Raw genomic sequence first — 12,820 nt, forward strand, 5'->3', positions numbered from 1 at the left:
GTTGCGCACTGGTCCTCACATACACTCCCTCTCTCCATGCCTGTCCCAGCTCAGGTCTTAACTTCCTTCACCCGGACCAACACCCCAGCAGGCTCACTGGATGCTCTGTCTAAAGGATGTTCTACAAGGACCACTAGAAGAATCTTTCTGAAATGAATACCTCACTAGGGCCACCACTGCTCTAGTACCACCCATGGCTCCCTATGGCCTTCAGTGTTTAGTTCAACCTTCTTGACCTGGCACTCAAGGCTCTACTCAATCTGGCTCCTGCTGACCTTTCAGTCTCATTTTATCCATCTACTGCGGGTTAAACTTTATGCTTCACGCAACCCAAATTCATTTCAATTCTCCCCATAGGGCATGTTGTTTCTGGCCAGAGCCTTTGATCATGGAATCCTCTCTGCCAGGAAAACCCTTCATCCTCTAGTTGCCAGGGTCCCTCCTACTTATTCTCAAAGACTCCATTCTGGTGAAACTTTCTCTAGCAAGCTCTTCCCCTCCAAATGATGCCAGGCGCCTCTCCCCGAAACCTCCCACATTGTACTATAACGGTGTGTTAATTTCACAAGACTCGGGGCTCTCTGAGGGCTGGCCTGAGACTGAACCGTCGGTATAATCTTTGTGATCAGCATGATTGCCCTAAAACCAGAATTTCACACCCTGGCTTCCCAGCTCCTGGATCACAACTGGCTGGTGGAGGAGTGGGGCTGGAGAGCTTCTCTTGGGAAGGAAAAGGGGCCCCCAGACACCTGTGGTGGCTTCTGGTGGCACAGGTGATGATCAAGTATGCAGGGACGTGGTGGCTGGCTCGGGAGCTGTGGCGAGGGCTGTCTCAGGGAGGCACAGAGTGGGAGGAGCCCCCAGGCTCACCCGGGCTCCAGCAGTGGCTGTCCCAGGACCACCATTCACAGGTGAAGCATAAATGAGAGTGAGGGGACGGGTGACTGTGTGAGTAGAGGGATGAGCAAGCCTGTGGATGAGAGGAGCCCAAGAGAGTGAGATATGTGAACAAGAGAGACTGAACTCGGAGGAGAGACAGATGGATGGGCAGAAAACTGGACAGACGGATGGGATACCTGGAAAAGGAGGACCAAGGGCGGGGCTTTAGGAGAATTAAAGTGAAAACCACGTGGGGTCAGAATGTGGTGGAGAACATGTCTGTGTCTAAGGCTTTCTCACCCTGGGCTGGGACTCTCCACCAGAACCCGGGAGGGAGAGAAGAGATGAATTAGGGCCCTTCCAGGTGCTTCCCTCACCAAGGACAGCGGGTGAAGGAGAACAAGTGCTCCCCAACCCCAAATGCGGACGGGACCCAGGATGTCAGGGCCAGGAATACTCACTGGTGGTAGTCGGGGCTGCGGCTCCATAGGTGTAATCTGTGGAGAGGAGGCAAGAGGAGCTGAACAAGAGCTGGGGTGAACATAAAGGATTAAGGGAGAGGGGGAATGTAGGGAGCTTTGTGGGAAAATCAGAGGGGAAAGCAGAGGGGAAGAGGGGAGGGGTGATCAGGGGGTAGGCAACGAGATGGAAGGTGGCTGGACCCAGTGATCACACAGTGATGAGAAGACTGATCCCAGACCAGGAGCATAGAGAGATGGATCATAGCTCACTTTAGAGCAACGGAGGCAACACAGAACTCTGACTGGGAGAGACAGTGTGGCTGTAGCACAGCCCCTCACCACTGACGTAGAGGCTGTCCCCGTCCAGGGTGAGGGAGCCCAGGTGGGTGACACCCTGGGTCTCATGGCTCAGCTCCCAGTAGAGTCGCTCTCTGTCCAGCCCTGGACCAGCGGGGGTCAGAGTGGAAGGTGCAGATGATGTCCACCCCAGTGGCTGCCCCACCCTTCTCAAGCCTGGGGGAGGGAGAACCTGGGGACATGGAATACTGAGCAGGGGTCCTTCTGGGTGTGGAAAGCGAGAGAGGGGAAGGGAGGAGGCTGAGGGAGAGGCTGAAGGGGCTGCTCTGATGTCTGGAGAGGCTCTCCTCGGTGTCTCCCATGTGAGACAACCCCCTCACAAGTAAGGCCTGACTTCCTTTAGGATGTGGAGGGGGGCCTGTGAGTGACAAAGAAGGGTGAACACACAGACCTGGGTGAGGGGGCGCCTGCAGGTCTGCACGGACAGCAGCGAGGAGAACAGTCAGTGCCCTGTGCCATCTGACACATGCAGGCAAGAAAGTACCGTTACCTTCTCTCGGTTCTACACTCCAAGGTCTTTTCTTTCTACTTCTTTCCTGCTCCACAGCCATCACCCAGGCCTAGGGAACAGTCACCTTATTCCTCATCTTATTCCCAGCACCTCCCATCTCGCCTCTTAAGTCTACATTCTTAAACATGAAGTCCATCTGAACCCACGTGCTTAGACCAAACGCTAATCACATCCTCCTTCTACTCGCATCTCTCCAGAGTCTTCCCACTGGTCTTAGAACAGAGTCCCAAGTCACCCCTGATCTGGTCCTGCCTGTCCCCCCTCGCTGGCGTGGCTCACACCCCTCACCCTGTGTTGACTCGGCTCAGCCATCCCTCTTCTCAGTTCATGGACACACCAGGCTCTCTGCTTCAGGGGTGTCCTCATGCGGGTCCCTCTGTCTGAAACGCTCTCTTGAACACACTCCCACACCCTCACTCCAGTCTAACCTTCCAACTAGCTAAATCCAGTCCCATCTCTAGCTCTCAAGCTAAATATCAGTCCTTCTCAAGAGGGCTTCCCTGTCCCCTCAGGTTGAGTCACCTTGTGCCAATCTCCCACATCACTCTCATCATTAACTGTCTAAAATCCAAATTCCCAAATACAATATAAATTCCACGGAGGTGGGACAAGGTCTCTCTGGTTCTCCAGGTCCCCATGCATGTGGCCCAGGGCCTGGCTCATCAGATGAGGAACCATCCCGGTTTGTCTAGGACTGCCCTGGTTTGAACACTAAACGTCCTGTGTCCTGGAAAACCCCTCTGTCCTGAGTAAACAAGGATGGTGGGTCACCATAAATTATACACTCAAAGACTATCTATTGCATGACAAGCACACATTCCCCTCAAGAACATCACAGGAAAGCTAGAATGAAAAAGGCACACACACACACACACAATTAGTAGAGGCCAACAACTAAATACAAAATTACTTAACAAGATTCTCTGCAACGTGAATCACCAGACCGTTATTTCAGAAAAATTTCAAGAAACAAAGTTAATTCCCTTTAGAAGGCAAGGTGGTGAGGACAGTCTTTTTAGAGACTAGTGCCCTGCACTGTAATCTACAGTGTTGCTTAGTACTCCTCGAAATGATTGGAAATGTCATAAAGAAAAAAATGCTCAAAATAAATCTGGCTACTGGCAAATTCAATGTTAAATTTGTTATTAATACAAAGAAGTTCCAATCATCTTTTTCCCTCAATGCTCCTATATTTCAAATTTTTGTAGAGGATTTATAGGACTTTAGAAGTCAAGTTGAATGGGTCTAAGGAATGTTGCTGAGTATCCCTGCTAATATTTAATGGGACGTCTTCTAATACTACATACACATGCAAAACATTTCTGTATTTATATTATATATAAATCCTGACTTTTGAGTATTATGCAATGCCGGTAAATCTATATTTTCTACTATAATACACATTTGCAGTTATTTATACTTGTTTTATGTGTTTTTATTTGCATATAACTGTACTTACTGAAATATTTACCACACAGAACCACACACAGCTTACCATCTTTCACTTGAATATAATCCATCAAACATCAATAATTTTTCTCAAGATACCCTCACTCTCAGTGTCCATGTGGTGACAACCTGAGCCCAGGAAAGCCCACTAGCAGGTCTTCTGCACAGCGGAGGCTGCCGGAACCTGCTGGTACCAGGTCGACAGGGTACTCACCTGGTCACACAGAAATCCATGGATCAGCGAGGACAGGTGGACTCTGAGCCTGCTTTCACCTCAAACTTGAGCTCCACGGATGCTTTCCGTGTCTGAGGGGGGAAAAAAACGGAAACAAGCTTTTGAGGCCTTTTATAGGGTGTTGGATGGAAAGGCCACCCAATTCACTTTTCTTTTTTGTATTAACTGATTTAACTGTAACTGTTGGCTGAGACTGGATTTTCCCGATTCCTATCCAGTCACCTGCTCCCCAAGATGGGAGGAAGCAGCTTCGTGCTGTGTGCACTTGTGTCGCTCAACTCACTTGGCTGGACAGAGACTTTTTGGTGACCCCAGACCCTTTAAACAAGTTTGTCATTTAGGGACCCTGTAAGTGACTCGCTGACTTATAAACATTTCCCACACTTCATTCAGGGCTCGGGAGATTTTCAGGCCCTGGAGCAGGTTTCCCACCCTCGGCACCATTGACATCTGGGGCCGGATGATTCTCTGTCAGGCCGTCCTGGGCCCCGGAGGATGCTGAGCAGCATCCCTGCCTCCCCCTCTAGAGGCCAGGAGCGCCCCCATTAGTAACAACCCAAACACCGCCTCCAGACGCGGATAAGCCCCCTGGGGACAAAATCACACGGAGGACGGTGACGGGGACTCTGAGGAGGGGCCGGCGGCGCCCGGAGCCGGGAGGAACAGCAGCCTCGGGCGCCCTGACGAACAGCCCGGGGAAACGGGGCTCCGGGGGGACGGAGGGACGCCGGGCCCTGACGGGGCTGCCCGCGGCCCAGGCCCCTCCCTCGACCGCGACCGGAGACGGGACCGCCCGCCACTCACCGCGCCTCGCCCCTTCGGCCGAACGTCCACGGGAATGCGGTCCGCGCCGAGAAGACTGGACACACCGCGCAGAACTCCCGCTCCATCCACGGCGCCGCCCGCGCTTCCGCTTCCGGTCTCGGGCGGGCGTTCTGGGAGGACGGAGTTTCGGGGAGGACGGACGTTTGGGGGCTCTGGGTTGAGGCGGCGTGGGGGGCGGGGCAGGGGGCGGGGCAGGGCGGGGCCGCGCACCCCAGCCTCGGGGGAGGTGTCTAGTTTCTAGAGTTAATGTGAGGCCGGGCCGCGGGCTGGGTCAGCACCAGGGACAGGGACCAGGCCTAGGGGCGGGGCTGTGGGTGGAAACCAGCTCTAGAGGCGGGGCTGTGGGCGGGGACAAAGGGCGGCGGGGCAAGGGGCGGGGACCAGGCTGTGGGCGGAACCAGGCCCGAGTGCTGTGCAGAGACCAGTTCCAGGGGCGGGAAGAGGCGGGGGTGGGGCTGGAATAAGTCTGGCCGACTTCACAGTGGGAGGAAATCAGCTCCAGGGGCGGGGCTGGAGGCGGGGCTTTACGTGGACCCCTAGACTGTACAGGTAGCTGGATGTTGAACAGCTTTTCTTCATTCCTTTCCTCACGTTTATACAGCCTCATAGAATGATGTGCCCATATTTAGAATTATAAATTTTTTGTGCGTGTTTGCTCTTCTTAATTTCATTAAAAAATTGGGTCATATATTCACATTTCTCTACAACTTACTGTCCCAAGACAGTAGATAAGGATATAATGCTATTTTAATTTTAATTTAAAAATCTGGGGGGAGGGAGGCCACTACGTCGTAGATGCACGTATAGGAAAACTTCAAAGAGTGGTGCAAAGTCAGTAAAATATTCTCACTCTATCACTGTCTCCCAGTCCTTTTGCACAGAGATAAACATCCTTTTCTCCTCTATCCTTCCAGACATACTGTGTATATGTGGGCCTGTGTATATGTTCAAGCCCAAGAGTGAGGTCCCCAAGCAAAACCTGAAGCCCATGAATTGTCTCATGTGTCAGAAGTTACTGAAAAGAGATTTAAATTTCTGGTGGAAGGAGATGAACTAGTGATGAATCCATAGGAAGACAAGAAAGAAATAAGGGAATTTTACCATTTAAAAGGTCAAAGGAAAAAGTGAGAAAGAAAATGTGTTCATAATATCTGATGTAGCACATCTCTGGATAAGATTCGTATGCTATAAAATGGTAAACACTTATGTCATAAAACAGTAGACATTGAATTTTGATTTATCCTAATTCATTAAATAGTTATATTGGGCAAGGGGAATTATGTTTTTAATGTATGTAAGAACTCTTCATGCTGATTTTTTCAGAGAAGAAAGAAACTATAAATAGTCAAAAGATGAAAAATGAAAAAATGTATGAGTAGCTAATATAGAAATACAGATTTTCAACCAGAAAATTTAAAAAGTTGTTTTTGGAACCAGAGTCAAGAGTGGGGAAGGTAGCTTTTCATTATAAGGCTTGAAGTATTATTTGAGAGATGTGCGTATAGACACACACACACGCACACACACGGGAGCCTGAATTTGTATTCCAAAGGGATCCTGTAACTCTACAAATAATTTGTTACAAGGATTCACTTTACAACAGTAGAACATATTTTGAAAACTACAGACTTCAAGCCAAAAAAAAAGCTCTCATCATCCCGGTGGAAAAATGAATGGGGCATCACTTTCCAACCGACATGGTGATAAGCATTTTACATATATTACTCTTGAGTATTTTCACAGCAACCCATAGGAAGATGGTATTATCTATCTCCATTTTGCAGATGAGGAAATTGGTGACAGCATATTGCTAAAATTTTCATATAAGTTCTCAATAGATATTGTTTTATGTTAAAATTGTTTATTGAATTTTCTTTTCATTAATAAAACGATATATGCCATTCTTACAAATAAGCAAAGGGCGTGTAAAAACAATTTAGCAAAACGACAGTTTCCTTTTGATATAATTAAATAGAACAATCACTTTATTATTTTTCTGCTCTCTGCCTCACATCTAGGAAGATATTTCCTATCCTAAAGGCTTACTAGAAAACTCTACTAAAAATCAAGAATCAGGGAATACCCATATTATGCAAGGTTCCTGAATACATGCAAAAAAAGCCATTATAACAAGTTTTTGTACAAAAATCTTAGATCATTCATGAACTGATAACGACACAAAACATGATTAGGCAAGGTATTTCTGTAGAATGACAAATATTTAAACTTTAGACATTTAGAAAGGTAGTTCATTACAGTAACTAATGTGTATAAGAAGAAAATTTTCAAACTCATTAAGTGCCAGGAAAACGTTTGACAAAGGCGCTGCAATATTATTCAGAATAGCCAAGAGATGGAAACTACCTAATTGTGCATCTGTGGGTGAAAAGATTAAGAAAATCTGGGGCATCTATACAATGGAATATTATTCAGCCTTAAAAAGGAAAGAAATCCTGTATTCAGAATTGCTTGCCTGGATCATTTCAGTAGTCATGTGCTTTCTTGCTTAGCCCCCTCTGGTCCATTCACCAACCAGAAACCAGGGTGATCCTTTCACAATGTAAGCGCCACGACCTCTAATGGATCCCTAAAAGAGATTTTGGAGGTAGACTTCCTGGGTACCAGCTGTGTGACCTTGGACAATTATATAACCTCTAATATTCCTCATCCATACAATAGAGGTTAATAGTATTGTCTCCATAGCATTGTTGTGAGGATTAAATGAGTGAATACGTGTCAGATGCCTAGAATGTGCCTGGCACATGGTAAGGCAACATGAAAAATTTAACTGTAAATATAACCAAATTAAATATTGTGATGGCCTGTTAATTAAGTTGAACAATATGAAATTTCTAATATTCAACCATTTTGACCCATTATTATTGTTGAATAAATGATAAAACTCAGTCTAGGCAGGTTGTGTAGAGTCAAAAAGGATCGGATAAATGAAAATATTATTAGAAAAAATAAGCTGAAATAGATTGCTTTGCAATTTACAAAGCAGTTTCTCATACTTTGTTTCATTTAATCTCTAGAGAATGCTTTTCAGGGTATTATTACCACTGACTCTGAAGGAGTAACTGACTTGCCCCAAATCACACCACATTAAATAACACAATTAGAGTGGAAACATCATTTCGAGTATAAATCCCATATGATATTTTGTTTTCCCTTCATAATATCATCCGTCTTCTCAAGAAAGCGATGAAATAATGCTGATTCATAGGAACTTAGTCTTAAAGAGACATACTCTCAGATGATAAACACCATGTCTTTGAAACAGGGGTGTTGCGAGAAGAAACATGGGACCCATGCTTTCTGGGTTTTCAAGTCCATACTTAGAGTTCTGGGAAAGAGTAAAAGAAGGGAAAGGGTGAAAAATAGTCCAGAATGAAAAATGTTTGACGTATATGTAACTTTATTGATCACCTCAAGATTCTCTTTTTGTTTATGGTCTGTGTCACCCTACTAGAATATAAATGCTCTTAGGGTAGATCACTGCTATCTTGCAGCAAATGGTAGGGACTGAGTAAATATTTATTAAAGGAATGAAAGTGGCCTTGAATACATCTGCTCTTGACTCACCAGAGAACAGCCCCATACTAGGCAAATGGCATCATTAGTATAATTTTAAAAATCATGTCCTCATTAACTCGTAACCATGGATTCAAGGCTCCCATTTATTTCATACTTTCGAAGTACAGAAGAATTCTGGTGTATTAGGGAATGTTTCCACAGCCTTGCTGTAAAATAAAGCAAGACTTTTTGGCCCATTGATTGCTGGTTCCAGCAGGGCCCATCTCTATACTTACCTCTAAACAATTAACTATAGGTTTATTATCCCAATGAACAGCAATTTGGTATGGAACCTGTTTTATCAGTGTCATGCAAAAGTAGACATTTGATATGTCTTTAAGTGGTGATATGGATAATAATGTTGATGCAGAAGAAGACAACTAAAAATTCTCTCTGATCTTTGTTAAGTGTATCTGGGTGAAGGGTATCTTGGAATGACTGGATTTCAGACCTCAAAAAGACTCATCCAACTCTTCATGTTACAGGTGAAGAAAATGAGGTCTAAAGATGTTAAGAGATTTGACCAGGACTAATTCCTGGGACTAGAGAGAGATCCTCTGATTCTCAGCTGGCCACATTGTCATAGCATCTCCAGCTCCAAACAGCCAAGAGAAGCAAGTCTGTTGATTTCTAGGTAGAAGTGATTCCCCTGCACGTTTTTACTTTCTCTCTCTTAGATGCCTGCTCTGCCCTGACAAGGAATTTATCTGATGTTTACGCTACACTTAAGAAGAGGAAAATGCTCCTGGCAAACATTATTGTGATTCGGTGTGGCACTGGAGAGCGCAGTCATGAAAAAATGAGAATCAAAAGAATAAGAGGTAAATAATATTAGAGAAGAAGAGAAAATCTATTATTTGAGTGGGACATAACTTATAAAGTTTACAACTGGTAAATAAGTTGAGGAATGTGAAAGGAAGCTGTAATTCCTATATGAAACATCAAAAATACTGTTATATGAGCAAGAATTAGTTTAAACACAAAGGAAAAGAAAGGGTGAGTCCACTCTCTCCTCCTGACCTGGGACACCCATTGTTTCCTGCCCTTGGACATTAGAGGTGCTGGTTCTCAGGCCTTCAGACTTCAGCTGAGTTATACCACCAGCTTTTCTGGTTCTCCAGCTTGCAGATGGCAGATTGTGGGACTTCTCTGCCTCCATAACCTCTTGAACCAATTCCTGTAATACATCTCCACATCTCTATGTTTATATATATATTCTATTTCTATTTCTCTAGACAACCGTGACTAATACACGTGGATGACAAAGTCCATAGTAGGTGCACAGAGAGGAACTTTCGCAAAGCAAAGGAGGCTCCCCCACCCCACAGGAGAAAGCAACTCATCCTATCCTGGCAGCATGGATCAGCACATGCACGCGCGCACACACACACACACAAACACAGCTAACTTTAGAAATGTACTCAAGCTCAAACTCTCTCTGTCTGCCCTATAGGTCATCACAGTGGTTATTTCCACATGGCATGTTATAAATTCTTTGCAGTTTATTATGTCTTTCCTCGTGTTAAGACTAGGTCAAACAGGGGCGGTGAGTCTGTTTAGCTTTTTTGTAGATCACAGGTTTTACACCAGAGTTTTGCATGTAGTAGGTGCTCTATAAATAGAATGACCAAATAGTTTTCTCTCCAAACTGGAACATATTGAGGAATGAAAAGGGTAGTATTAATAATTATGATAGGACAACAGGAAAAATATCTGCTGAAGACAGAAATTGAGGATTTAAAAGGTAAGGTGAACTGATCAGTTTTACATTTTAAACAGATCACTGTAAGTAGAATCTCGTAGGCTGATTACAGGGAGAGAGGATTTGGAAATCTTAAGCTGTAATTGCCAATTTATTGCAGTATACCAGAAAAACTTGATATCTTTGCATAAATGTAGTTAAGTGGATGGGTTTAAAATATTTCAGGAAGTGAACTTTTAGTATTTGAATTAGATAGGTAGGTAGGTAGGTAGATAGATAGATAGACAGATATAATATACGAGCTCTTTTTGTGTGCCAAGCCATATGAGAACACTGTTGAGGGAAACATCTAGAAAATCTACATTAGTCATGTCTATATGGAGTATCCCATTTAGTGAGAACTGAATATTGAAAGAAAGAGATGATGCACATATAAGTAAAGTAGAACAAAATATCAACAAAGAGGAAAAATGGAGTTTTGTAATTTAGGTTGCTAGAGCAGGAGAGGTCACTGTGTGGGAATGGTATTTTGTGTCATTTCTGAAAGGTGATTAGAAATGATTCAAAAGTGAAGAATCTGTAGGAGGATTCAGGAGGGTGGATGGATGGGTCATTGATATGAATGTGGGGTGGCAGAGTGTCCAGAATGACACTCAGGGACAGACAGGATATTAGCACAAACAGGTGAATTTGGGAACACTGAGAGAGAAGTGAATTATTTGGGAAAGTGTTTTTTTCAATTTGGAACCTGGACACTGTGAGTCGAGTCATCACTGATGGGCTGAGTGGGCAGGTACATATTTGGGTCTGGGGGGCAGAGTCAGATCTGTGCTGATTCTTTGAACATTTTTAGCTCATTAGTGGTATTTGAAGCCAGTGAAATGGATATGATTGCCTAGTAGGAGGGTGCAGGTGGACAGCAGATGTCAGAGCAGGGCTGACTTCTGGGAAGCATCAGGCATTGTGGGTTGGTTATAAAGAGAAGCCAACAAGTGACTCAGGAAGTTTGGAGCAGGAGAAGGACAGTGTAGCACTGGTGGATCCCAAGGACAAATGAGCTTTCTAAAGGAACTTGAAGGCCACAAAGTCACATGCTACTGCAGGACATGTCAGACAAATAATGAAAAGGCCACATTGGAATAGTAAGAGCCGTGACCTGTGAGCTAAGCAAGAGAAGCATCCACAGAAGGGGGACATGGGATCGGTTGCCAGTGTGGAAACAGAGGCATTGGGATGTAAGTGAACTTTTCACAATGAGTCCCTGGCAGGAGGAGGAGAGGGAGGACATCGAGGGTGAGGGGCATTAGGAACAATGGATGAGGGATTGGTTTGTAGATGGTAGAGATTTGTGCATATTTGAAACATGAGGCATGATCCCAGTAGGGAGGTGATTGAAAGTACTGCGAATATTGAAAGCATGAGGTCATTGAAATGGAAAGATGAGATGAAAATCAGAATGGTTTTAGCTAAGAAAGAAATATATCTGTATAAAACAACAGAAATGGTGTGATAAATGAATTGCTTATGCGGAAAATTTCTAGATCTGATGACTAGAGTGTGAAATAGTTCTTGTGTGGTGGTTAACAATTTGTCTGTGAGATATGAAGTAGGTCAAGAGAAAATAGTTTTATGGAACTCAAGAAATGGAAAGAAATTAACAGAGCATTCAGGAAGCGTTAGAGAATGCATGGAGGCCCATTGGTTGCTGCTGATTCTCTGTTGGGACCCCCAGGCTCCTCGTGTGCTCTCTCTTCAGCGGCGATCCTCAGTGCAGGTGTCAACATGGCATGGCAGGAATTTGGAATCATCCAAAGTCAGAGGCTTGCAGGGCAGATATGATGAGAGTAAAGAATTAGGGAGCGTTGTCAGTGGGTTATTGAAATGATGGACCACAGAATCCAAGATTAATATGGAGGAATAGGAAGAGAGAAGGAAGAGAGCCTTGTTAAGATACTCTAACTGGAGTAATCTATTTTCTTAAAGAATGGTTGTATACGGTAGAGTTCTTTGTGTAGAAACTAGAAATGTGGAAATTTGTGGTGAGAATGTGGTGTTTCTGAGTTACTGATTTACAAGCAGGAGAATTTTGGGTGAAAACAGGCTCTGGGTGTGGAAGTGAGTATCTAAGGGTGGAAGAGTGCGTGATTTCATTAGAGATGGGACACTCAAAGGAGTTATGGAGTCCTTGGATCTCTGTGTCCCAATAACGTAGGTTACAGGGTACCAGCATGTGTATAGTTGTCAATGATAGAGAAGGGAAGAGAATAACATCCTTAAGCAAGACGGAGGAGCAAGTTGGTCTGGATTTGCACTGATAGTGACACATCAGCTTGATAGTGTCCCAGAATCCCGTTCTCAACGTCTGATGCCTATATCAGCAGCATCAACATCAGCTGGGAACGTCTTAGAAATGAAAATTCTCCGTTGCCTCCCCAGACCTACTTGGGTTGAGTTCCAGCAATCTGAGTTATAAAAACTCTGCAATGATTGTAATGGACAGTATGATTTGAGACACATTTCTCCAGGGAGAGAAAGAGGGTGCAATATCCAAATGAGCTGCGAACATTCTCCATGGATGGTAGTCTTCATCCTCCTCTTTGTTCAAATTTTGCATTTTATTCTGTTTTTAAAGAGAAAGCTCAAAAAATATGTCCTAACTTCATAGTAGAAACAATGAGACCATGAAACTAAAACCAAGTAGAAAACTGAAGTTCTATGCAGTCTGAAGGCTGAGCAGCTGTATATTCCAGAGGTCAGTTACTAGAATCGCTTCCCATCCTGGCAGTGAGGTCATGTGCAGTCAATGGGAGGAGACCTTGGAGAAT

The sequence above is a fragment of the Diceros bicornis genome, unplaced genomic scaffold (genome assembly GCF_020826845.1).
Source record: "Diceros bicornis minor isolate mBicDic1 unplaced genomic scaffold, mDicBic1.mat.cur scaffold_55_ctg1, whole genome shotgun sequence".
NCBI lineage: Eukaryota > Metazoa > Chordata > Mammalia > Perissodactyla > Rhinocerotidae > Diceros > Diceros bicornis.